Genomic DNA, 25,203 nt, shown 5'->3' with positions numbered 1-25,203 from the left:
TCCTTCAGCCTGCAAAGCTGCATGTAGAAAATAGCAAAGATGGGAAATGTGTCCAGTGGAGAAGAGGGATGATATAGTGATGATACCCAGGTCAGCCATCAGATGTTAAAAGGGTTTGTGCTATTGCCATTTAGTATCCAACTTAAAAGTCTTCCTTTGCAGGTAAAATAAATACCATCTGAGTCACCTAGACCCAGCTTCCACCCTCCATGAGAATTTAGTCAATAAGATATTTCAAGAGAGAGACAAGAACATAAAGTTCTGTGGAGAGTGAGACACTGAGGTATGGCAAATTACGCCTGGAAAATAAGAATAAATTAGCATCCTTTGGACCAATTAAGTAAATAGCAATGCATGTCTGACAACAAACAGTGGCAGTGATAGAGACAAATACATGGTGCTCGCTTGTGAGAGAGGAGTGCCCCAGCCTGTGCTCAGGTGGGTGATTCGGTTGTCTCAGGTGAAAGAAACAGAAGCCAAAGGCTTTTTCTCCAATTAACCACTGATACCTCACTCGCCACTTGCGGCCAGGAACAAGAGCAGGCTGGGTAAACCAGTCCTCATCTGGGAGCTACCTTATTTGGTGTCCCCAACATGTTATCTGTGCCAAAGCTGCCAGAAAATTCGAAGGCAAAAAGTCTTTATTTTTTAATTGCTCCACACTGTTTTACCTGTGTATAACCTACTGTAACCTGGTATGGTGTAAAAATACCTTAGTCAAAGCTATTTATTCAGAAGCACTTTGGCTTTATCCAAAATTCAGTCATGGGAATTGGTTTTATATGTCACAGCTTGCTCACTCTGGGTACATGTGAGACAACAAGCATGCATCTCATGAAAAACACAAGGGACAGAAGAATGAACCCCAAGATTTATTATTATGCACTGATTTATACATTATATTATGATGTATTCTTCTATTTCTCTTCTGAAAGAGAGTATTAGTTAATATTGTTAGAGGAGTCCACAGTGAATATGGCCGAAATACGTACATTTTGTCAGCATGATAGATTACATGCAAAATAAGGTATTTTAAAGAGCAAAAATACAGGTTTCACCACTGTTATACATTTATTTCAAAACCTGGACTATAAAATAGCCAATAAGTCAGCTGTTGACAAAAAAAGAATAATAATTAACTTTGTTCACAGACAACCACTGATTAAAAAAAGCTTATAAATATTTCCCACTTTCCTGCAACAATTTACAATTTGATGGATCTTATATTAATTTTCATAAAAAGAAAGTCTGCTACAGAAATCAAAACTATAATATCAGTAGAAGAAACTTGTTTAATAAGGAGAAGTGAGTTCTAAAGAAATGCAATGATGTTTTTTATCTCTTACATTTGTACTCCACTGAAGTGGTGATGACATTTTTTCCAGTTAATCAACGCTCTTACATTATGCACTACTGAAATACATAGTGTCTGTATTCTTTAAGTGGAATTCTAGAGCTCTGAAGCAAGTATTTCAATTATTATACTTGCATTTTAGAAGACCAAAATGCAAGAAGAACAAGTATAAGGACAGACTGTGTGTCCTGATCCTACAAACCCTTACTCCAAAAGCAATTTCTGCCTGTGTATGCAGAAACCAGTTAATTTAAATACAGGTGTGAAAAAGACCAAAGATGTACCCTCCCTTCAACAAAACTTCTTTGATCGTTGTGCTATCAAATTAAAATTTTTCATAAGATTAAAGAGATAGTTATTTTTTCCTTACATGGGTAGAAATAGTGAATGCTGAAATACTGTCATCATAGTCAAAATAAATTACTTCTGATTTGTATTTTTAAATGCTTTTCTTAGACACTTCTTTTTCAAAAACATTTTTTAAAAACTTATTTTTCCTTGATAATGCTTAAATTAAATATATATTTTATATATATATATATATATAATATAAGTCTACTTTCAAGTGTGCAGTACTGGTTTAACAGTTTCTTATTGTATAAAGTAGCCAATGCATGAACATTGGACTACTACAAAGCACCTTTACAAGAAGAACATCGAGGTTAGTTCTGTAACTAGCATCTCAGACCATTTTTAGCAATAGCTACTAATAACTGTTACTCTTAAAAGCCCTGAAGCAGTAGCACTATTGTGAACTAACCCCAAGGAACTGCCTCTGCAAAATCTGCCATCAATCTGACACTGAAAAGCAGCTCAGTAGTTCCAGAAACCTTTGTCAATTCCATCTCTTTGAGAATTTATTCCAGTAGCAATTATCATCTACAGAGTACACCGGGAAAATCTGTCACCACTGTAGATTCGAATTTTAAAAATTCACCTCAGGAAGACTAAAAAATGACTCAATGGGCTGAATTAAAATAGTAAGTCTCACTGTAGCCTATTATTGAAAATAAGATATGAAAAAATCAGGCTTTAGGAAATGTTACCTTTACTTCAAGTACACTAGCTTAAAAATACATACAATTGAAGAATTATTTTTGTTCCACGTGTGCTTAGCTATACTGAACTCTTATTACAGCAAGCTATTTCTTACATTTTAAACAGCAAGTTTGGAGGCTTTTTAAGGAATACATTTATAATACTGTCAAGTACTAAGATCAACAATTGATCTGACTTTTCCCTTTATAGAGTAGTAAATCTATGGCACCAATTTAGCAGAAGCCATATTAACATCCAGCTCCATATAGTTGTATTTATTATTTCTCTAAAAAAAAATAATCTCCACCAAACAAAACAGCAAAATTTTTGCTTCTGCTATTGTGTATTCAGTACCATATTTGCTCGGTAAAAGCACAACCTGAATGACTGCAAGCAATTTCAATGCAACAAAATTATTACTGCTCATATTATAAAAAGCACTCTATATTCTCGATTACCTCTTAGAATGGCTCCTGCTGAAAGAAATTCTAATATAAATGAAAGACTAAGCACCACTAAGAACCACACGAGTAGTACATGTCTGGTGCTAACAAATACCTGATATTACTTGAATACAAGGAACTTGCCTAAGAAACTGGGAATTTCCTACAGCCAAGCCACAGATTATTTGACTGCAAATACTTTTACAGTTAGTAATAATGAAGTTGCAGACAAACAGTGTAAGAAATTGTATTCCTGACTTTTTAATATCTGCACAGAATAAACAAATTCATAATTGATCAATTATATATTCAAGTGGGGAAACACAATGCTAGCCTTTCATTGTCAGTTGACATACAGTCTCATCACCAGTGAGCACAAATGAAATGCTAATGGCAGAGAAGATGAATGCCAATTTCCTTCACTTTGCTCCAAGTTTCAGTGGCTCTCTACAATAAAAGATAGCTGTTTGTGGAGACTGGCTTGTTCCATACCATTAACTCCGAACAAAACATATTTTTAGTGGGACAGCAGTGTTTACTTGTAAGAACTGATGAATTGTACACCACCATTTATCACTTGCAGACAAAGACATTCAGGCACAATTTTGGACATAAATCAAGGTACATGCTCCTAAATAAAAAAGGGATTGCTTAAGTCCCTAAAACTGCATAGATTGAGGTCAGATTGGCCATAGCAACCAAGAATGGTACTTAGGCCTCCAGTAAGACTTAGCAACCAATAAATGAGCTCAGATCTCTTTTCATCTCCACTGGTGTGAAAGCCAAAATTAAAAAGATTAGATCACGCTGCACCCATCACAATAGACTTCACAGTGAAAAAGTCATTTCTAGCCTTTGATTCACATCAAATAAATAACATTCATCCCTTCCATAATGAACAACTTTCAAAGTAAATTGAATCTCCATAGTGCTGCTTTCCCTTGCTGCACCGTATTTACATAACAATATATCAGAGGAAGCTCAGAGTGGGTCTTGCAAATGGAAGACTGAGTATAACGCATCTTTAGCACTTATTACACTACATTCAGCTTTAAAATGCTTACCATTTAACCATAATGCACTTAGATTATTATAAATAATAAACAATGCTTTAAATCTTGAGGTTTGAAACTTTGTCTTTATTTCAATATGGAAATTTCATAGTAAACAGCTCCCTCCCCCTTTCCTTTCCAGTCCTTCCATTTGAGGATATTCAGCAAATTCTACTTTCCAGGAGCACTGATGATACTATCTGTCTAGCGTTTCCAGGAAAAGGGACGGGGCACTATTTAATTTTTGCTGCCTCTTTTCACACTGCTGTTACTCTCTATTATTTTTGAGAGCTCAAGCAATTCTTTATAATATTCCAAACACATCGGTAACCTATTAACTCCATTCTCACACAAAGCATTAGATTTTGCTTTTCTTCCTCTCCCTAGAAGAATAGTTATTTGTAAACAGGTGAAGCTATTGCTGTGAAGCTTCACAGGAATCTAACACAGATCTAAGACATGAAATCAGAAAACATATCCAGCAAATGTTTGCGTTGTATTGTCACTGTACGCCCCGTGTTTCCTGCACTCAATTTATCATTATTAAAATGGATCATCATTTTCTTCTCTTACTGCAGGTTGTATAAACTGACACTTAAAGGAAAGTGTCCCAAAGCAATACATTGAAACAAAAATTCTACACCTACATTAAAAATATGCAGAAATAATTTCAGCCCTCTGCAGCAACAACTCATGTAGATTATACTATTTGAACTCAGCAGGGAACCTCATTAATTTTTAAAACTCTCTGACCCCAGTGCAGTTAAGGTGTAAAAATAATTACAAATTAAGGTTGAGGGAGCGCTGTTTTAATATTGCATGTGCTATCAGCTACACAACACCTTATCAGATATGGGTATTTATTATAGCCAAGCACAATTTTAAGGTAGCCAAAATGAAGCTTCCTGGTAATTTTTTAAAAAAGCAAATATTATAAATGTTTTCAATGTTTAATATTTTTAAGAACGTAACTATAGTAGCGACCACTTCCACGGAAAAGCCCTGCCTGCTTTCTGCAAACATTCTCGTAACACAAAGCACGCCAATTACAGGTTTAAGAGCTAGTAACAGCCTGGATACAGCAATAAACTAAAATATTTCTATAACAAGGCACGTTTGACACCTAAACAATTTCTAACTTATTTAGCAGGCTATAAAATACTTGGCTGAGGGTATAAATATTCTCTCTTACCTAAAACTTGTCAGAAGAAAGATCCTTCTCCATTGTTGTCACCTCCAGTGCCCCCTCTTGCCACCATGGAGATTGGTTCTGCTATGTTTATTGCTCTGTGCCTCAGTTACAGCCGTGACACTAATCTGCCTGCACAGAGCAGCACAGGGGTGTGCGAGTGTGCGTGAGTGTGTGTGTGTGTCTGCGTGTGCGAGCAAAGAGCCTGCTGACTAAAGGACTGGGAACCTAAACCTCAGGCCAAGTCAAGGCTGGATGAAAATGATCAAAGCTCTGTCCCTCAACAACGGAGTAGACAAGGTTTCTCCCCCCACACCCCTCCTCCCCCAATGAGAAGTAGGGCTGTCATTAGGGATTCCCACTAAAAAGCCTCTAAGAGAGGCAGACCTTCTCCAGATTGCTAGTGCCTGCCCAGCAGTCCACACAGAATACAGGTAGCTATTGTTCCTGAGACAGATATGTAGCCAGCCACTCAGACTCTGACAGATCTCAACAAACCAGTGAGCCTGCCTTCAGTTTAACTCTTTATTTACTAGAGCTTTACTTTTTACAAAGATTTCCTTTTGCTCTGGAGAGGGAAGGGCAGGGAAGGCAGGAAAAAAAAAATAAAATTGGTAAATTGTTCTGGTTTTGTTAAGAAAAATGTTTCAGGTTTCACATAGATAAGCAGGAATGCTACACAAATTTAGAAGTATTGTTTTTAATTTTGAAATGTCATCTAGTCTGGTGTTGGACAACACAGCAATAGCACACTTCAGGAGTAAAACAGGATTGCAATTCTGTAAGATAAATAATTCCCACTCTGCCTTCCTCTGAATTCTCATAATTCATGGGGAAATAAAACAGTTTGAATAGATAGCATGCATCATTGCTCAAATCTTCTAGTTATTAACAAACAGAACAATTTAGTGCAAATGCTTCAGCAGTTTTTCGTCCAGAAATCAGTTTTCAGTGTTGACTGAAAATAAAGTCTCTGACAGAAAACTGTGCTAGAGCAAGTAGTTCGCCAACTAGTTGGTGTAAGAAACAGTGAATACTCATTTCAGCCTTGCAGCAGTTTTATATTTTGATAAGGAGATTTTACTTGCACAAAAAGGTTGTGTTTTTTTTTTTTTTATTTTATATGACAGGGAGATTAAGAATTTATTCACAAAGACACAGTCAATGAAGCTGTTAGAGAAAATATCCTGACATTTACGCTCTGTGTTTGACTTTTAGGAAGCAATATGTTTTTATATTAAAAGCTAATGATTCTGCATTCCATATAAATATTGTATAAGTTCAGCCCAGGTGTAGACTTCAGCTTTAAAATACTTTTTTCCCTTCTTCTGTGTAAGCCTGTCTTAACTTCATTTCAAGCAGGTTACAGCAGGATGCATATGTGCATGGGTATACTTGCTTTAGGATGAGTGGGTTGGACTGGTTTAAGGCAATTTTAAGGTGTAAAGGTTGAAGATTACAGGAAAGCTTTATAAATTCAGATTTATAAAATGCAGTATTTTAAAAAATTATGCAGACTGCTAACGCAAGTCCAAATTACAAACAAGATGTCAAACCCAGTATTTTAACATATCAACTCAGAGAAGCCTCCCTACTCATTACATAAATAATTGTTTTCCCAGCAACTTCAAAATGAGATGTTAAAAAAACTGCATGGCATTTATTTTGAAAATTGCCAATGGTCACTTTATAGTGTTTCAAAGCGTCATTTCTGCATGTTTGAGAATTTTAGTACACTCCTACAAAAATACCAGGTGTCCAGTGCAGCAAGGAAACAAGCAGACAAACAGGAAAGCAAATCAGTGTTATTCAGTGTAACGCACCCGGTGTGGCCGATACCTCTAGACTATCCGATGCATTTTAAAAAAGCCAGACCCTGCATTCACAGACTCTGCTGGTGTCTTATTCCAGAGTATCTCGTTCATGTCAATTGGAATATCAGTCCTTAAGGACAGAGACATACTTTTGACTGTACTTTTTGTCATCAGCTTGTGTAAATGCCTGGTGTTATATAGAAAAAAAAAAGCTTTCAATTATAAATATATTTACAAACTGATAGTGTTCTTAAATAGAAAGATTAATGTAGTACAAATTCTGAAATATTCTGCACTGGTTTCCCTTCTGTTTTGAGCAAACTGTCACAAACTGTTGCCCCTAAATGGAATTTGAAATCGCTGGGGAAATACATGCCAGGCAGATCCTCTGCTGCTAGCATAGAGTGTGGAGGAGCTGTGCCAGCCCCTTGCAGGTAAGAACGTGGCCATGAAACTATAACACCAAAGGGCAGTGTAGCACACATTACTGCTTGGAAACGTCTATCCTACCCAGCACACACATACCACTGCAAAATGGAAACGACCAATACTGCGCTGTGGGAAGCGTGGTCTGAAGCATTGCCGAGGACCACGTGACAAGCTCCTGAGCACAGTCATATTTGATTTCAACCTCCGGTTAGGCCTCGCTCAATGTAATATCTTGGGATATTTCACCCTGAATCGAGCCTCCCACACGTCTTCCAGCACCAAGTTCTCCTGGTGTATCCTCATCGGCTGCTGGCTTGGTATCTACAGGAACGCGCACAACATTAAAAAACAACACAGCATGGCGAAATATGAGTTTATGGGAGGATGAAAAGGAAAACTTTCTGCAGCAAGCTCATGCAGAGCTGGACATCTCAGGGGAAGATGGAGAAGTCAGCGCTTGCTATGAAGGTGTGACGTCCTCCTCATCTCCCCTGCCATTACTGGAGCAACTCCCAGGCTACTTCCATGAGGGAAACAACTTCCTTCAGGTTATGACACAAGAGTGAAGTATTCTGCCCAAAGTCTTCCTACACTCTCTGGAGAAGTCACCTTTGAGCAGGAAGATGGCCACTTTCCTCAGCCAAGTCTAGCCCAAGTCACTGGTAACAGATACCTTGCTATAAAGTACAAATAATGGGATTTGTGTAAAGGGCGATAAAGGTGATGTTTGTTTATAATGATTGGCACTTGTTTTTTGTGTTTTTTTTTTTTTTTAAAAAAAAAAAACAACAAAAGCTACACAAGCACAGAGGTGGGAGGAAAAGGAGGCTGCTTAAGGGGGAGAAAAGCAAGGCTTTATTTCCTTTTTCTTTTTTAATTGTACAGCTCGCCTAATAAAAGCAGGCATTATGGGCACAACATTGGAAAACTAGTCTCATGTAGAATGGGATATTTGAACAGTTTGAATTGATTTCCCAAAAGGGGAGCATAAAGAAAGCCAGGTATGTCCTGTGTAACAATACTGCATCTGAGAAACTTGCTTGAGAGCAGACTGCTGGAGTCATTTTTTTCAGCTAACCTGCACAGCCCCACTCAGGTGAACAAAGCCACGTACTGGTATCACATATCCATTTTTCTTTGGACATTGCATTTTAGTGATTCTTCAGCAAATACTTTTGTATTTAGGAATTATTCATACCAGATATATTAAAAAAAAGCACAGAAGCGCAGTGTTTCAGTAACTAACTGTGTTATAGAGGTGAAATGCACATAATGTATTCAAGCCTGCAACCTCAATTAACCTTTTGCCTGTTTGTGGACAAACCTTTCTATAAAAAGTGAGCTCTACCCTGATCAAAAATCAGTTTTACAACTTCGCATTTGTTGCAGCTAGTTCCCTATATAAAAGAACATAACATGAGGAGATTTTTATGAGCTGCAATTCAAATTTAACTGACTGTTATTCTTGATCTTCATTTCCTTAATATAAAAGCTACTGGGAAACATAATGTGAGAAAGCACTGATTTATTTTTAAAAAACAAAATATATTTCTTTAAAATGTGTTAATTAGACTTTATTTATCTCAGAAAATACTGTAAAACATAAGATAGCAAACATAAAGATATAAAAATATTTAGACTGGAGCCAGTGGCTGTTTTGCTTAAGATGTAGGTAAGTACAGCATGTAGTTTAGAAAAGAACTTACAATTAACATATGCTGAACAATGTTTGTACACTGTAATATAAACCAACCCAGAATTATGGTTGATAAAGTATCCTTAGCCTTCCTAAAATATGATATAGATATTATTAATGAAATAGCTTTTATTTAAAATGTTGTGCTAAAGAACACAACTTTTTTTTCCCCTCAACTCTTTCACAGGAACATAATTAGAGTATTGCATTCTCCACTAGATGCTTTGTGAAACCAAATGTCAGGGATTATGACTCAGCAAGATAATTACAAACATTCTACATAATAACATAGGAAACCAGCATCAGAGGTACATTTCACCAGTTCATGTTCCTCTTACAGATTGTACTTTTGATACTTGATCTGTTGGGAAAAATCAGAAAAGTTGACAGTATCTTTTTTTTTTTTCTTCCCCCGATTACTTTAGAGCTAACATCAGCAGACCAAACTACTGTTCAAATAAATGCTTTTCTTTTTTAAGGTTTCAGATTCTGAATCCCAAATATATACTTTACAAAAACTCCCTCTATTCAATACAGAGCCCAAACACCCAGCTAATGGGCAGTACATGAAGTACAGCAACAGGGCATATTCACATATTGTTGAGTAACTTATACCCTCTCTTTTCAAAGTGTTTATATTTTAAATCAATTTTGGACCCAGTTCCATATCAAGACAAGAGATAAATATAATAAATATAACAAGATCCTTTCTTATTAAAACAAAACACAAAAAGCCCGCACAAAAAACTCCCCAAATCCTCAAAACACCACCCCCCAAAATGTGATGAACATGATAAGAATTTTTCACCATGGTTCTTAAATCACAGTGCTTTAAGTAAACAGACTGCATTACAGATATTGAGTTTGACAATTCATTTGTTAGCAGGAATATATATTTATCAATTGTTTTCATCAGCTTAGATGGATTTGGACCTACCACTTTAAGCGCTGATCCATGGGAACTGCTGGTTTTGAAGAGCCACAAGTAAAGTAGCTGGATGGAGGAAAAACAGTCAGGACTGCCCCTGTAGCTTCAACCTGCCGTGGTTAGTTTCCTTCCTTGGAATCTTTTGATAAAAGTCAGAATACAACATGATTTATTAATGTAGCCAAGTCATTACAATTCAGAGCTAAAAATGTTATTGGACTTCCCTCCAGCTAGTGCTGTTTAAGGAAGCCTTTAAAAAGCAATTTAATTCCATTCCACAAAGTCAAATTTTCTCCACAGATAATTGCTTTTCATTACATATATAAAAAGCTGCAATGAGGCCAATATGTCAGTGTATATCTTTTTTAGGATTTATATTTATTACTGAAAGACTGATCTGCTTTTGCAAGAATTGTATTGTCTCTGTTTTGCTGCTGTTAACCTGAAATCTTTACTGTTAACAACATAAGCACACACTATAGTAGCATTCACCAATGTATGATGAAATCTGAATCTAATCAAGAATTCTTCTGGCCTCTCACATTTATAGCCAAATCATTTGATGCTGTAATCTATCATAGATTAAATCTTCGTATACAAACTTGTTCAAATAAGAGTTTAAACATTCACACTGTTTTGAGAGCTTGAAACACTTAGTTGGAAAGTACTTGCCTGGCTTGGGTCATTATTAGTATATTTTAAGACTGCGATACTAAAACAAATATTAAAGCCTGTTAGTGTGTATACATACATAAAGTACAATAATACATATTACTATTGGATATGTTTATATTCAAAGAGCCTAGGAACAGCAGTGCTTTTTTGAGCATCTTGAAACATCAGACTTGCAAAGCTTGTACACTAATTACAGCAGAGCAACAAAGCAAAGAAATCCGAAAGCTATCAAAGTTGGAAATGCAAAAATAGGTATCAATTTTTTGTCCATAACTAAAAATCTTAACAACAAACCTACTCATTCAAGCTCTAATCCTGTTTATTGCAAATACATGTAACTAAATAAAAATCTTCAAGCTAAAGCAACCAAATACAATAAAAATACTCACCAGATACCTCGTCTTGTTTAGAATTCATGTCTTTCTCTTTTTTAAAAAATAAGACAAGGAGATTCAAATGTAAAAGCTGTGTTAGTCACTGTCCTCCTTTCCTGCATCTCTTCAGTTGTAGGTACAGAGGAGCTTGGCTGGTATTGTTTTGAGATAGAGTGGCCTGTGTGAGCCAAGACATTCTGTACTGTCTGAGGATCTCTGCAGTGCTCTTAAACTCCTCCACCGAGACAGGTATTTGTTGCTGTCTGTTGTCCAAACAGGTTCATCAGAGCTCTTACAGCCACATTCATTTTTCAGTCGTGGAGGCCCTATGTGCTGAGAGGGGAGAGGTTTCTTTCTCTCAGTATTTATTTGCTTTTGGATTGGAGGAAGAGGCTCAGAGATTTTCAATCTGAGATCAAAGACGGGCGCATGCAACGGGACGAAACATAGTTTTCTCAATTGTGCTCAGAATAGTAGTCCCTGAGTTCCCATATTCAGCATTCCCAACTCCATAAGCTTCACGGGGGAAAAAGATGGATAGTTATATATATATACACACGTAGACGCACACAGACACACACACACACGCATTTTAAATATATTAGTTTTCCCCCTTGCAGCACTGCAATCTCTATTGTCAAATAATAACTGTATCTGAAAAGAAAGCACTTAATAAGGCTAAGGTCAGACTGCTTAGACTTGGCATTTGCTGCGATAACAAATCAGAAATGATAGCATCGTACAGATTTATGAATTTTTTGCCCCCGCAGTCACAAACATCAGACGTTTACTTTATAAAGAAAGCTTTTAGATTCTTCCTGCAGTTTCCATAGTGATTTCATTTTTTCCCTTTTATCACAGATTGGCTGAAGTACTGCTACCCTTTGTGCTTTAAAAGGCTTGTGCTACCAACTGTCGATATAAAGGCACTGTACCCAAAGCACACATGCAACAAACGCTGTCAAAAATAATTGAAATAGATAAATGCTGGCTAAAAAAGGTTTTGGTATTTTCTCTGCTTGTCCTGAAGAGTACAGCAGAACAGTATTTCATCTGAATAAATGTAATTAACTTGTGCCAGCTATACTACTATTCCATTTCCCCTAACCTATGATACTTCTGTTAGAGCACTCATCACACAAAAAAATTATTTGTTCACAAAAAGCTTTAATACAGCTTACATCATGCCAAACACCTATGCTCATTAGATGTAAATGAAAGGTTTTTCATTAACTTTTTAAATCTTTTAAAGATAATACTTATGCCAACGATATTTTTCCTCTTTCTAATAAGTTTATTCTTTTGTAAAACATAATGATTTAAGGAACAATTACACTGTTTCTGGCAAAGCAAACAATGCTCTCTCTTGCTGTAAAGATAACCACCTTTCAAAGTAAGCCTAAAGGATTAGTTTTTGTTTAACCCCTTGCTAAACAAATTACACCATCATCTCCTCAACAAAACAGAACTCAGTTAAGTAAACACTTTTTCATTCAGTTATCATGCCTTTAAAAATGTAGTCTTTAGATTGCAGAATGCAGGCACAGTATTTCCCTACCCCTCTTTCAACCAGCTTAATAGAAAGCGGGTGCATGGTTAACCCTAGCCAGTTGCTCCAGTCTCAAGGGAGTTTCTATTCTTGCAAGTCAGGAACAGCCTAACTTATTAAAAATCTCAAATTCATATAATGTAGTGATAATTACAAAAACTCTCAGAGCTGGAAATTTTCCAGGTGACTATAAAAATAATGAGATACCTTGCATTCATACAAAATTTACAAATTAATTCAAAATTCACAGGGATAAATATTTTGAAAACCTACAGAATACAGAAGAGCTAAACAGATATTTTAATTTAAGAAAAAAAATTAAAAAAAAAATCAGGGAACTTTCTTTTGGATGTATTTATGAAAATTAACTATTTATTTCTGAACAGATTATCTACAGAAAACTACCAAACTCCCTACGTTATTGCCATCTATTTATGATGACAATTATAACTGGCTTCTGCTGTTGAGATACTAAAATCAACTGTTAGGCATTCACATCCATTAAACAGGCAGTAACTATGAGAACAAAGTATGCTAATACTTAGAGTCAATAAAGGTTATTGGAAAAAAGAGTTTGCAGTATGGTGTAAGTGAAGGACTAAATGTATATTGATTGTCAATAGAAATTTAAAATAGAAAAGCAGACATTTATTAAGATTATGTTGATTACTGACATCCTCCACAAGCCATCCTGGCCAAAACTAGTATAGACAGATGCAGCAGTTTTGGAAATATGCAAGTACAACTGATGCTGCCCTGTGACAAGAGGGTGGACTAGATGAGCTCCTGAAGGTCCCATTACCCTTGGATCAGCAGCTATCAGACTCACTTGTGGCAAACCTGACAGAATCTGGACCTACTCTTTGTACCTACTTTCTGCCACAACCATCTCAAGGGTCATTTAATGAGCCAGTTGAAGTTGTATTCAAATAATGAATGCTTTATAAGGATAAATATTTATATGTATTTGTAAAGAACAAACAAACAAACAAAGAATGCTAAACATTAGTGATTAGAACCCTGACTTTCTGATAGGATTGCAACTTTTCACACTCCTTTTATTAAACATTATAGTTATTTAAAAAACTTGCATGCACACATATCTCAAGACAAACCAGAATCACTCTGGGATAATTTCTATGCAACAAGGAGAAAACATTGTTGTTCAAAAATAGCTCATCATTAAAAAAATATGAAAAGGTTTTGTCCTAGAAGAGTAAGGATGAGAAAGCTGTCTTTTACAATAGAAAAATCATTGAAGCCAATTTTGTCCTACCTAGAAACACTAAATCATGTCCTCACAGGAGTTTTTTCTGAACTTCACATATATAAGATGTTTAAATGGTTCCTGCAAGATTCACGCGGCAACTGACTTTCTGGGGATTGTATAAAACTGCTGAATTTATCCACTGTCATCCTCTAAGCCAGGAAAACTTCAGGAAATTATTTTCATAGAAGGAAAACAAAAACTAAGTGTTTTTTTAACCATTAGGGACCGAACAGGGCACTTGAAATGAAGAGCTGACTAACAGTCTAAGTTAAAAAAAATTTCATGCTTCTTTACACACAGCTCTGCATATTCTCCTTAGAGAAAACTCTTAAATACAGCAGAAATTTGCTAACTAAAGGAAATAAATATTTTTTGCTATATACCTTTAGTTAAATCTCTTTTAGTGAAAATGTTTCTTCAGTCATGCAGCTGACAGGCATCCAGGACATTCACTCATTCTCTTCATCAAATAAGAAGAATAGGTCAAGCTCAGAGTGTGAGAGTCCTTCCCCCTCCACACTCGGGGTAGACTTCATGCAGATAGTTTGTCTTTTAACTTAGGCAGAAGAGCCTTGTACTTTTTGATCTCATGGTTATTCATTAAAAGACATAGTAAAAAAAAAAAAAAAAAAATATATATATATATATATATACACACATATATATATAAAGAGAATTCTCCTTCCTCAGCTGTTCTTCAACGAGACCCTTCTACCCATTCTCCAGAATAGGAGGGAAAGGGCGGATGGGAACAGACTAGGTAGCCAAAGCAACAGATTATATAGTTATTGGCTTCCCTATATCACCCTGCAAACTACCCCACAAAACAAATGAAAAACACTTTTCCATTGTCATTCCTGGCCACACAGTGAGGGACCATATTCTCCTTTAAAAGAGAAAAGATATGTCCTTTCTTTCACTCACCTAGTGTTTTCTTAATTTTTCCTTCTGGGGGGAAAAAAAAAAAAAACAGTTTGCTACTTTCTCAGATTTTCCAAGATCTTCCTCTACACCAAGTGTGTTTATTCAGACTGAAAATCTGCAACCTACCATGAACCACGAACTACAAAAGGTTTTAAAATTTACCGTCCTAGTTCAATCAGCCAAAAACTCTGCAGTCTTAAATCACAGAATGTCTCTAGTTGGAAGGAACCTATAAGGATCATGAAGTCCAACTCCCTGATCTTCCTATGACTGCCTAAAAATAAACCATATGACCATAAGAGCTTCGTTCAGGTGCTCCTTGAACTCTGCCAAGCTGGGGGCTCTGACCACCTCCCTGGGAGCCTGTTCCAATGACCAACCCTCCCTTCAGTGAAGGATCTTTTCTTAGTGTCCAATCTGAACTTACCTAACACATCTTCATTTCATTTCCCTGTGTCCAAATGAACTCCTGATTTATTGACTCACCAGCTCTAGAAGTCAGTAGCCAGTGCTACCAGCCAGTGTCAAGGTCAGTGACGTAGCATCAGAAATCTCCTGTCTAAGGTATCAGTCATCTCCTGAGATAGAACAACAGAAGCTGAAATCTTGAAATACATATTTGGGGAAAAAAAAAGAAAAGTCAGCCTGTTAGATATTTCCCTTGTATGGTAAGTGGAATCTAAGAAGTCACAAGTCACTTGCTTCCTAACAAGAAAATAAATTATCAAAGTACAGGAGGTGCAACCTGAAGTGTCAGACTAGTCATTGGGAGCTAGTTCTAAGACCAAAGGACAGTCAAACACTAACTTTATTTGGGCCAGTGTTAGACAACACAGAAGTTCTGCAATGCTTTGTTTTCAGTGACATCTCAACTTGTTAAAATATGCAGATATAAAGCTGTTTCCTGGAAAGCTTCCTTAATGAATGAAAGCATCAGATGCACCTAGAAGAGTGCCAGCTCTGAATCAAGGACATTACTGTCTATGCCAGTTCAGTACAAAATTTGCACACAGATTTTTCCCTTCAAATAGATGGAGAGACATAACTGCGCTATACAGAAAATCCTCAAATATGTTTTATCCACTCATTGTAAAAAGATTGTTTTGAGACATTGCAAATTTTTGCTAAAAGACAACTAACCCAAATTCCATTACTGGAGTACCTAACAACTGCATCAGGGCACCAAGGCACCCCCTCATCATTGGAAATCAACAACTAATCACCAAGAGATAAATCCTTTTTTAGCCGTATTTATTTGCACTTTACATGGGAGTCTGCTTATGTATGACTCCTTCTGCACATGCATCTACCACAGATGTGAGTGGTACTATCTGTAGCTACTACAATGCATGCATTATAAACAACAACCACCAATTCTGGCACATCAATAAGTATACACACATTAAACCCTTGTCTTAATAACACCGACACATTTTCCAAAAGGACATCTAGCAATATGGTTCATACCTATCATGTTATTTGTTCCTCCACCTTTTTTCACAGTTGAGAAGAATGAGGGATTAAGAAAAAGGGATATATCTTTTCTTTTTTTTTCTTTTTTTTTTCTTTTTTTTTTTTTTTGTACTTTATTGTTTTCTACGTATTGCTGCGTGTTTACACAGGCAAGGTCAAAAATGTTCCTTCTGATGAAAGCAGAGATTAAAATGAGATTTATCATGATTCTTAGGCTCCTGGAAAAAAACTCAGAGTCTTGACATGATCCCCGAGAATGTTCTATGTCTTAAAGAGTTGACTTTTAACACTACCAAAGAAGCTTATATTGTGGCAAAAGAATGACACTTTTGGACACATATTAATTTTGGTGGACTGGAAGAAATAATGAGAGGAACTTGCTCAGAGTCCCTGACTAAAGTAGCAAGCAGTGGCCTCAATAAGTACAAGAAGAACAGTATTAAGAGAAAAAGGAAAATCACATTCAACACACACAAGGAGACAAGGCTAATTTTACAATAGATGTAGATAAAATATCTGTAGTTTCTGGTGTCAAGAAAGCTCCTGCAAGAGTCCTCTAAACTTTGCACAATACATATTGTTCCTGGTTCCTATGCTTCATCTTTTAATTCTGTTGATGGAATTTTTCAGTAATACCTGTGATTTTTAAAAAATATAATCTCTTTGCAGCATGTCTGAAACAAGAAGAGAAAAAAGAGAACTGCAATGCTCATCTTTCAAGCAATACTGAGAAAGGGATCTTGGACCTACAGGCTTTTGTGATTGATACCAATATGGTTAAACATGATGAGGCATAAATTCAGGTACCTTGAGCCCCTAACATTTTACTCCCTGTCCTCCTATCCTAGAAAAATTGAATCCATTTTTACCATGTAATTTGTTTTTACTTAGGAAATGTTAAAAGAATGTCAAAGGAATGTGATTTTTAAGTGATGTTATTCCTTTATACTCGAGCCTGAAGAAAATAACTTAAGAAAATATCTGAAGAAAATCATTTTACATATGTTAATACAATAACAAGCATATATTCTTCAGAAGGGGAAGACCTGTACAACATTTGCATTTCAAAGACCATGTCATTCAAGAAAACTCTGATTATGTGCAAAGCTGTACTCGTTTTATGGAAGTACAAGTTAGTTTTTTATTAAGACAAATCATAACTGTTTTCAATAGCTATTTTGTTAAATCCCTTATTAAATTCAGGAGAGGCTCTGTGAAAATCTAAGGTAATCAATACTGAACCTTATCCCAGAAGTCTGCGAATTAAGATCCAAACTTGATTATTTTGGAATGTAATAGATCTTTTAAAATAATACTTAGCGTTTATTACCTTCACTAATTAAGCTTCAACATGCCTGTGAGGCAGGCAAGTAAAACCTCATTTTACAGACAAGAACATTTAGAGTAGACAGAAAGGTTATGTAAATTGTCACTGATTAGAAAGAAAAATCTCTGACCCATAGTTGGAATTCTTTGAGCAAATTGTCAGCACACATCCACACTGTCAAGTTCCTCCTTCAACAACTTACAGAGTTTTCCATTAAATGTGGAACAAGGAAAAGCTAGACTAATACAACAATGTGAACATATTCTCAAGGCAAAAAACACTCCAGACATACAATATTAGGAGAAGCGGTCAACAGTATGCCCTGGCTTACTTCCATTTTCTCAGAGTTCAAAGCAATACAAACGTGCAAGGGAAGCGGGGAGAAATAGAGAAGTATAGATAATTATAAAAATGCTGAATCCTGCCTAAGATTCTAATTCAAGGACTTGAGGATAATTTTCTTCTTAGAGTTCTGTGATTACCTATGGGTCAGGCATGGTAAAGAAGCACCCAAAGAGGTGGTGCCAGATTCTACTGAGTAGAAAAATATCCCTCGAGGAACTGGTTTGCTCTTTTCTGAAGCAAAACAGAAAGCACTTGGTGTTCTCTTGGATAGAAAGAGTGATCTATTTGTGGCATTTAATCCCATCTGAAAGAGTGACTTGATTACTAAGTCTTTCCAAACTCAGCTGTATGAAGAGCTGCTCCTGTTGTTAACTTCATCTGGCTGTAGCCTGTCTAGCACACATGCTGCTGCAGAAGTGATGAGCAGGTGAATGTGCCACTTTCAATGACAGATGGCCTCTGAGCTGAAAGATTTGAAATAAGCACCATTGTGGCAATTTATATAACTCACCCACAGTGTTGTTGTGCTGGAAAGAAAAGATTTAAATGTTAGTATGACAACTCTGCTTAAGTTCTTTTATACATAACCAGATCCTCACTTGCATGCAAAGCTAAACATAGTAAGATTAACTAAATTCTCCAACATGTTTTGATGGCATCATTATGTAGAAGATTTACAAGAACTGGTGTTTAGAAAACATGAACAATCATCTCTTCAGCCATCTCCCATCACCCAAGGCAGTCTTGTAATCAGCCTGGCAAAACAGGTCTACTAGAATTAGAAACAAACAAACAAAAACATGAGGTATCTCAGGCCTTACAGGACCAAGTTGCAAAGTGTGTATCCAAGTATCTCAAATCAGTGCCTTGAAAGTTTAGATTGCATTCCTGTAGAAGTGCAGAGATGTAAGTCTTGGGGTCTTCTTAAAATGTAAGAGACTTCACAGCTGAAGTAAAGCAATATTTTTAAAAATTTATTTATACATACTTAGGATTTAGAATCTAGAAGGCATACTCTGGGGGTTTTTTGTTGTTTTTTTCTAAAGAAAATGGGAAATCTTAATAATCTATACTTTAATAATCTATACTTTCTACTGCTAAAGATATGGGAAGACTGATGTATTATGCCTTCTTCATTGAATTGCTGCCACGTTTATTAAATATGTCAGGCAAAGTAAAGAGATGAAATAGCAAAGTTTTGCATGGGCAATAAAGCTCAAAGTGGAAACACAGACATTTCCATACCAGTTTTTTGATTAAACCAAATCACAGAAAGCAAGCATCATGCTAAAATTTACTTGCCATGTTCTTAAGGCTTGATTGTCTCTTACATTTGTCAGTAGGGCAAAATAACCACAGATAAGCTTGTATAAAGGCCATACTGAATCAAGAAAACTTGAAAGTTCACAATTCTAGCATGGTAAAAGGCAAATTAACATAATATAGGACCAAGATAATTTTATTTTTCTCATATACTTTAAAAAAAAATGACACCTTCTCTGTTTCCTCATTTGATGGAAGGACTATCAAAGAACACAGCAGGGTACTGAAAACATAAAGTCTTGAGGGAATTTGGATTGCCCTGTGTAGGCAACATTCATAGAGTTTATAAAATAAAAACTGAGTAGTTTGTTGATATCAGGAGGTAGAGGGTTGTTCCACAGCTGCACAGAGGATGGCCCTTTATTTTGCTCAGAGTTAATACAGAGGGAGCAAGAACAACCAGTGGAAGGAGAGAAGGAATAGGATGACACAGAGTCCAGTCCCTGCCTGGGTCATGCTAAGACAATAGTTCCTTGATACAAGAAGATTTCTTGTGGCCTAGACTTAGTGATATTTCAAGGCTGGGATGTGAAACGTGGTTTGAGGGTAGCCTGAATTTGAGAGAAGTTGACTCTAAAACGGTTGCTCACACCTCTGAACCAGTAATGATTCAAAATCTTCTCTCAAGATTATTTGAAGAAAGCCTAAATGAGATTACTGCACTTCCATGCTGATACTTTTGTATTCTGAAGAAGATTAATGCCTCAGCTTTATATTACATTTGCATTCTATGTACTCATTCCATGGAAATAATGCATTCAATAGTTAGCATATAATTTGGGTGCATATCAGCAAAGCGTGCATCCTACTCTCAACATTGGCTTCCCACATTAACATTGTTGCTAGACATTGAAAAGATTAACTATGTAAGTGAAATATACTCATTAACCTTAAAATGATCATAACAGACCTACACCATATCTTCAAATTGCTTTTCAAAGCCTGGTTTCTATTTTTATAATCAATTTCCTAACTAAACTACATTTGTCATTATGAAAACAAATCATGTAAGTCATACACTCATTTTTGTCTCCTTGTGACAGACGTTGATTGAGAAAGGAACAACTAGTTTCAACCTCCAGTAAACAGCTGGTATCCTTAGATAAGAAAATCTCTGCACACGGCCACGCTTCCAATATTGTGAAAAAATGATGCAGTAGAAAGAAAAAGACAACAGAAGCCTCAAGTGCTTACATGAGACAACATAATTTATAACCAATATTCATAACATCACTTAATTATCAAGTTGCTTTTTGTATTCTGTCACCAAAGTGCAACCACAGCTTCCTTTGGTATCATTGGATATGTTTCTGGGAAAATAAAATGCACAACAGGAAATGTCTGACATTTGGTAAGAGAAGATCAGAGGAGAATAGTTGAAAGATAAACTTATGCAGTAATTAAGCTTTGATATATGACAGTTCATGACTCATTCGTAAGATCTGCATGTTCTGAAAAGTCAGAGCCAAGCTCAATCCCACTACCATTTTAGCAAGTATCTCAGGGTAGAACTGGAGTGTCTGATTGTCATTTTAGCATATATACTGCAAAAGCAATTCAAATATGTTTCTCTGTCCAGAAGTCTTATCACCACATTAATAATTTTATTTAAAGACATGGCTTTTATAAAACACTGTCTCACTTGGATATCAAATTGGGCAAGTACATTAAACAAGGGCAAATAAAGACTAGAACCTGAATAGAAATAATTATTCTTCAAAGTCACATTCTAGGTGATTGATAGGGATGGCATATAAAAGGCCAAACGACCAGTTTGCAGTGTCCATACATGTATTTCTTTCAAAATAAATTCATGAGCAAAATATTACTTAGTGATGAAAGGGTAGAAAGTAGGGGAACAAAAACCTTTTCCCCCTTTTGTAAGGATCAGAAAAAGAAATGCAGGAGATGTCAAATGCCCTCCTTTAGTACTTCATGTATTTTGCCAATGTAAATTGAAAACTGAAGAACTCTCCACATATACTTAATCTAGACTAGGCCATCACAACCTTTCCTAAATAAAGGAAAGAGCACTATAATCTCCTTATTGGCTCCCCCCTTGTTCTAGGATACCAGTTAAAAAGAAATCACCAAAGAAGCTGTTGTCCTTTCTGTGCAGTGCACCATACTCTTGGCAGACTAGGCAGGAACAAAAAAAGCACTCATGGTCCTCCTTCAATTAAGCACTCAGGGCAGACAAAGTGGCCTTCAACTTCCATAATTAAAGAAGAAAAAGGCAATTGGCTTTCAGGCCATAAACTCTTGCAGAAAGAACAACTAGGATATGAAAGAAGCAGGAAGAACTAAAGGTCCAGATAACAAAGCTTCTAAGTAGAAAGAAAGAAAGAAAATAAAAAAGAAAGGGGAACAAAGAAAAATCATGCATACAGATAACTATCAAGAAGGGCATTTTTAAACTCTTCTTTTGTTTTTCTTTAACTCCTTGCTCCTTTCCATCAAATTCAATTGATTTTAATTTCTAAATAAGCATAATCACTTTTCAGAGATTGTAGATTGTTTCCTGTTTTAAAACAAATATTAAGCTATTGAGCTATACATATCAACAATAATACATCACAACTCCAATATTTTCAGTCGACACTCAGCTGTAATTCCAAACATGTTTTTCGTTGTACTGTATATCATATGATTCTACAGGTGCTTTTTCATTGTCATATATTGAAGTAAGATAGATGCCAGTTTGCAACAGCTGGCTGCAAGAAATGCCTTCTGTACTCTTCAGGAAAAGATGATTAGTCAGGGCCTACTTGTGGGATAGGAATAGGGATCTGAGACTTCAGGAGTTTGACTATTGGTGAACATCTTACCGCTAGAACTGTCCACGAACACCCACACACATAAGAGAGCAGGAGGCTAAAGTAGGTTACTGCTGCTTCTATTACCAAAGAAAAAATCCCCAACCCACAATCTCATTGTCCTTGGGTTACTCATGAAATAAGAAGTTGATTTCACATACTGTAAATCTAAAAAGGACCAGGTATTGTACTGACTGGGGAAAAAGAAATGACAAGAATTCTCTGAACATTTTTTAAGGGGCCACGAGGAGATGAAACAAAGGAGAAAGATATTAAAGTCACATGGAGTCATAAGTGTTCTTCACCTATTCAGTAAGCAGAGATCTTTAAACAGAATCTGCCTTTACAGGCTCCCTATGATGACACACAAGTAGGCTCCTTTGGTCCAACACCTCATCTGGAAGACACATAAAGCTCACTGCTGCTGTTGTCCTGCACAAAGATTCAAAGGATGGTATCAGACCAAAAAACCAGCACAAAGAAATTTCCTTCATCTCCCATGTCTGATCCAACCAGGAGCATCTGCTCATACTGTCTGCCAGTCTGTTCTGCAGAACTAGTAAAAATGTACAGCTGAAGAGACAGACTTAATTTCAAATGCATTAAATCATAGCCAGACTGTTATTTGGCATAATGAGAAAGAGCTTGCCCACTCCTTTTCTGTTTATGCATAAAATGCTTTTGTATTGCCTATCATTATTTGGACTGACTGACCTTGGGGGTTTGCCTTTTTTTTTTTTTGCTTTCTGTTCCTTTTTAATGTGCATGCTTGATAAAAAAATACTGCACACTGTGGTGCAGGAGAAGACTTGGATAGGATGAGTTATGTAGTTTGTTAAAATAGTACATCATGGTTATGTTGTCCACAATGGGCTGAACTGCTGTTTTACCCTGCTCCTCTCCAGCATATGTAGAAAGAACTGACTAATTGCTTTCAGGAAGGAACAATTACATGTAATTCCCATAAGAATTTTAACATGTACCCTGCACAGTATTCCAGTGCTTGGAAGTATTGAATGACTGCTGTAGCACTGCAGCTGGAAGGCTGAGCAAGTCTTCCAGTACATTAGCTTTCTGAGGAACAGGAGACATCACCTCTGAAGGCCACCTTCTGCCTGATATCTAACACCAGCCAATGCTACAAAAGTCCTTTTCCTGAGGTGAACACAACATATGCACAACATAGTTGAAACCAAAAAGATAATAAATGTTTATGAGGACACTGACCTCTGCATTCCTTAATGTTTAATGATCTTTATGAGTGGCTACGGTTTTTGGTAACCACTTGTGTGTCAGAAACATTACACCTCATCAATTAAGAGGGTCCCCACAGAGAAGATAACATGTGTGAGCTGTCTACCTGTATCTATATCATACAGACATATATACACATGTACACTCCTAGTGTTACAGGTCCTCAGAGTATTCACAGCCAATGAAATAGTCATGCAGCATCAATTTGGGATGACTTGTCTGTGTTTTCACTGAGACCACCTCTTCTCAAATGGAAAAGTATTTCGAGAATTTTAAAGCACACCAGTCAAAGCAAAGGAAGGAAAGCTGTACCTTAAGTGTTTACCACAAAATCAAGATGGTTATGAATAACTCAGTGTACATGAAAGATGGAAATGAGCACCAGTTGCCAAAGACATGCAAGCTGACATAGGGTGACAAAGAAGGATCAGTGCAAAAGAATGTCATCACAAGGAGATGTAACTTTCTGTCTTGAGTACCGAGGTTTCTTCTTTCCCTTACTTTGCATGTGTGTAGTGGGAGATCAGGCAAGCCTGACTGTGAAAAGAGTTTCTAAACTATATTGTATTACCTGCAGAATCTATTGGTTAGAATGTAGTCTGGTTTGAGTTTATAATCCCTGGAGGCATGCGTTTAAATTCAAACCAATGTTTTTTCCCTTGGGCTTAAAGTTTTCTGTTGCTAGATGTGAAAGGAGAAAGTTTTGACAACTGAAATTTAAATCTTTGAGAAAAGAATAAAAAGACAGCAAATAAATGTCTCTGAATATAACACCACAGGGGTCCTCCTCAAAGACCGGAAGATACCCAAATAACAGTTCTAGACCTGTCCTTTTATGATGTTTTGTCTGTTTTCTTGCTGAAAAAGGTATCCCTCTCTAAAAAGGAAAATTCACCATCTTTAACTCAGTTTTAGGAAACAAAATGGACTACGTTAATTGAGAAGCACTAAAAGTAACCATCTCACCTGATGAACTTGAAAGACAAAAAGTGTCCTGACAGCACATTTTTGAACCGCTTAACCTTCAATTAGCCAATCTTCTTTGATCCTCTGGAATTACTTTGTTGAAATATATCCTCTTCCACGAGCAATATAAATAATGTCACATCACAGTCTATTTGCTAATCTTTTTCCAATGGCAATAAAGGACAAAAACACCCCTCTCTCCTTTCTTCCTTGCATTGTTTAGCAAAAATCAACAAATGCAAATTTCCCCCTCAGTTAGATACTGTTGGCCTTCACATCTATGAGGGAAGTAAGCAAGGTCTCTCAATTATTCAGTCTTTATATTTTAAACAACACAGCTTGCAACTCCTACAGAAAACAGATGACAAAAGAAAGGTGAAATATTTAGGCTGTTTATTGCAGTTCGTGAAGCTTTAGACATGAAGAGAAAATTTACTATTTCAGGGAGCAACAAAAGTGTCAAATACTGGATGGGAGGTTTTCTTCCGAAATACAAGAAGTTTTAGATTTATGGTAAGTCTATTACAAGACTTGAGAATCTTAAGGCATTCTCAGAAGTTCACTTTTCTCCAGCTCAGTTTTTCCTTCACCTCTAATTTCCAGTATCCTGCACAAGATATCATGATGCTCCTCTCTCTCCCCTGACAACATTAGTCACTAAAATCAGAATTGCCATCAGACCTGCAATCCTCAGATCGACACTTACTTTGCTGATGATAAGAAGTGTCACTCTATGGGTTTCAAAGGTGGGCAATAGGGTCAAATGCTGCTTGGGAGAATTTTCCATGTGTGTCAATTCCACGTATCCTGGTCCCATTCTCACACCATTTCACAGCAGGGGAGGCAGAGACAGCTGCTAAACTCTACTGACATAGATACACTCTCCATAAAGATAGGTTATGTCCAAGCACTGAGCGCAGTACAGAGGCAGCCCACCCACCCTGGGCTCAAGGCTGGCTCCAAT

At 36.5% G+C, this 25,203-nt stretch overlaps 2 long non-coding RNA genes across 3 annotated transcripts in view; one reads left to right on the top strand and one right to left on the bottom strand.

The window, feature by feature from the left end:
• LOC110365658 (uncharacterized) overlaps positions 1-11,860 on the bottom strand; it is a 78,754-nt gene extending 66,894 nt beyond the window's left edge. The window contains exons 1-2 of one of the 2 annotated variants that reach the window (XR_002425350.2): positions 11,008-11,860; positions 9,953-10,082 (exon numbers count right to left, since the gene is read on the bottom strand). This is a non-coding gene — a long non-coding RNA (uncharacterized LOC110365658). Of the gene's footprint in view, positions 1-5,079; positions 5,509-9,952; positions 10,083-11,007 lie in introns of those variants that run through there. The other variant, XR_010468464.1, reaches the window with a different exon arrangement.
• On the top strand, positions 7,440-24,436 carry LOC110365659 (uncharacterized). Its single transcript, XR_010468465.1, has 3 exons — positions 7,440-7,981; positions 16,878-17,011; positions 22,369-24,436. It is a non-coding gene; the product is annotated as an uncharacterized LOC110365659 (long non-coding RNA).
• The last annotated feature ends 767 nt before the right edge of the window (positions 24,437-25,203 follow it).

This window comes from Columba livia, chromosome 1 (assembly GCF_036013475.1).
Source record: "Columba livia isolate bColLiv1 breed racing homer chromosome 1, bColLiv1.pat.W.v2, whole genome shotgun sequence".
NCBI lineage: Eukaryota > Metazoa > Chordata > Aves > Columbiformes > Columbidae > Columba > Columba livia.
Note: the sequence above shows the minus strand (reverse complement) of the source record. Positions and strands in the feature narration are given on the sequence as shown.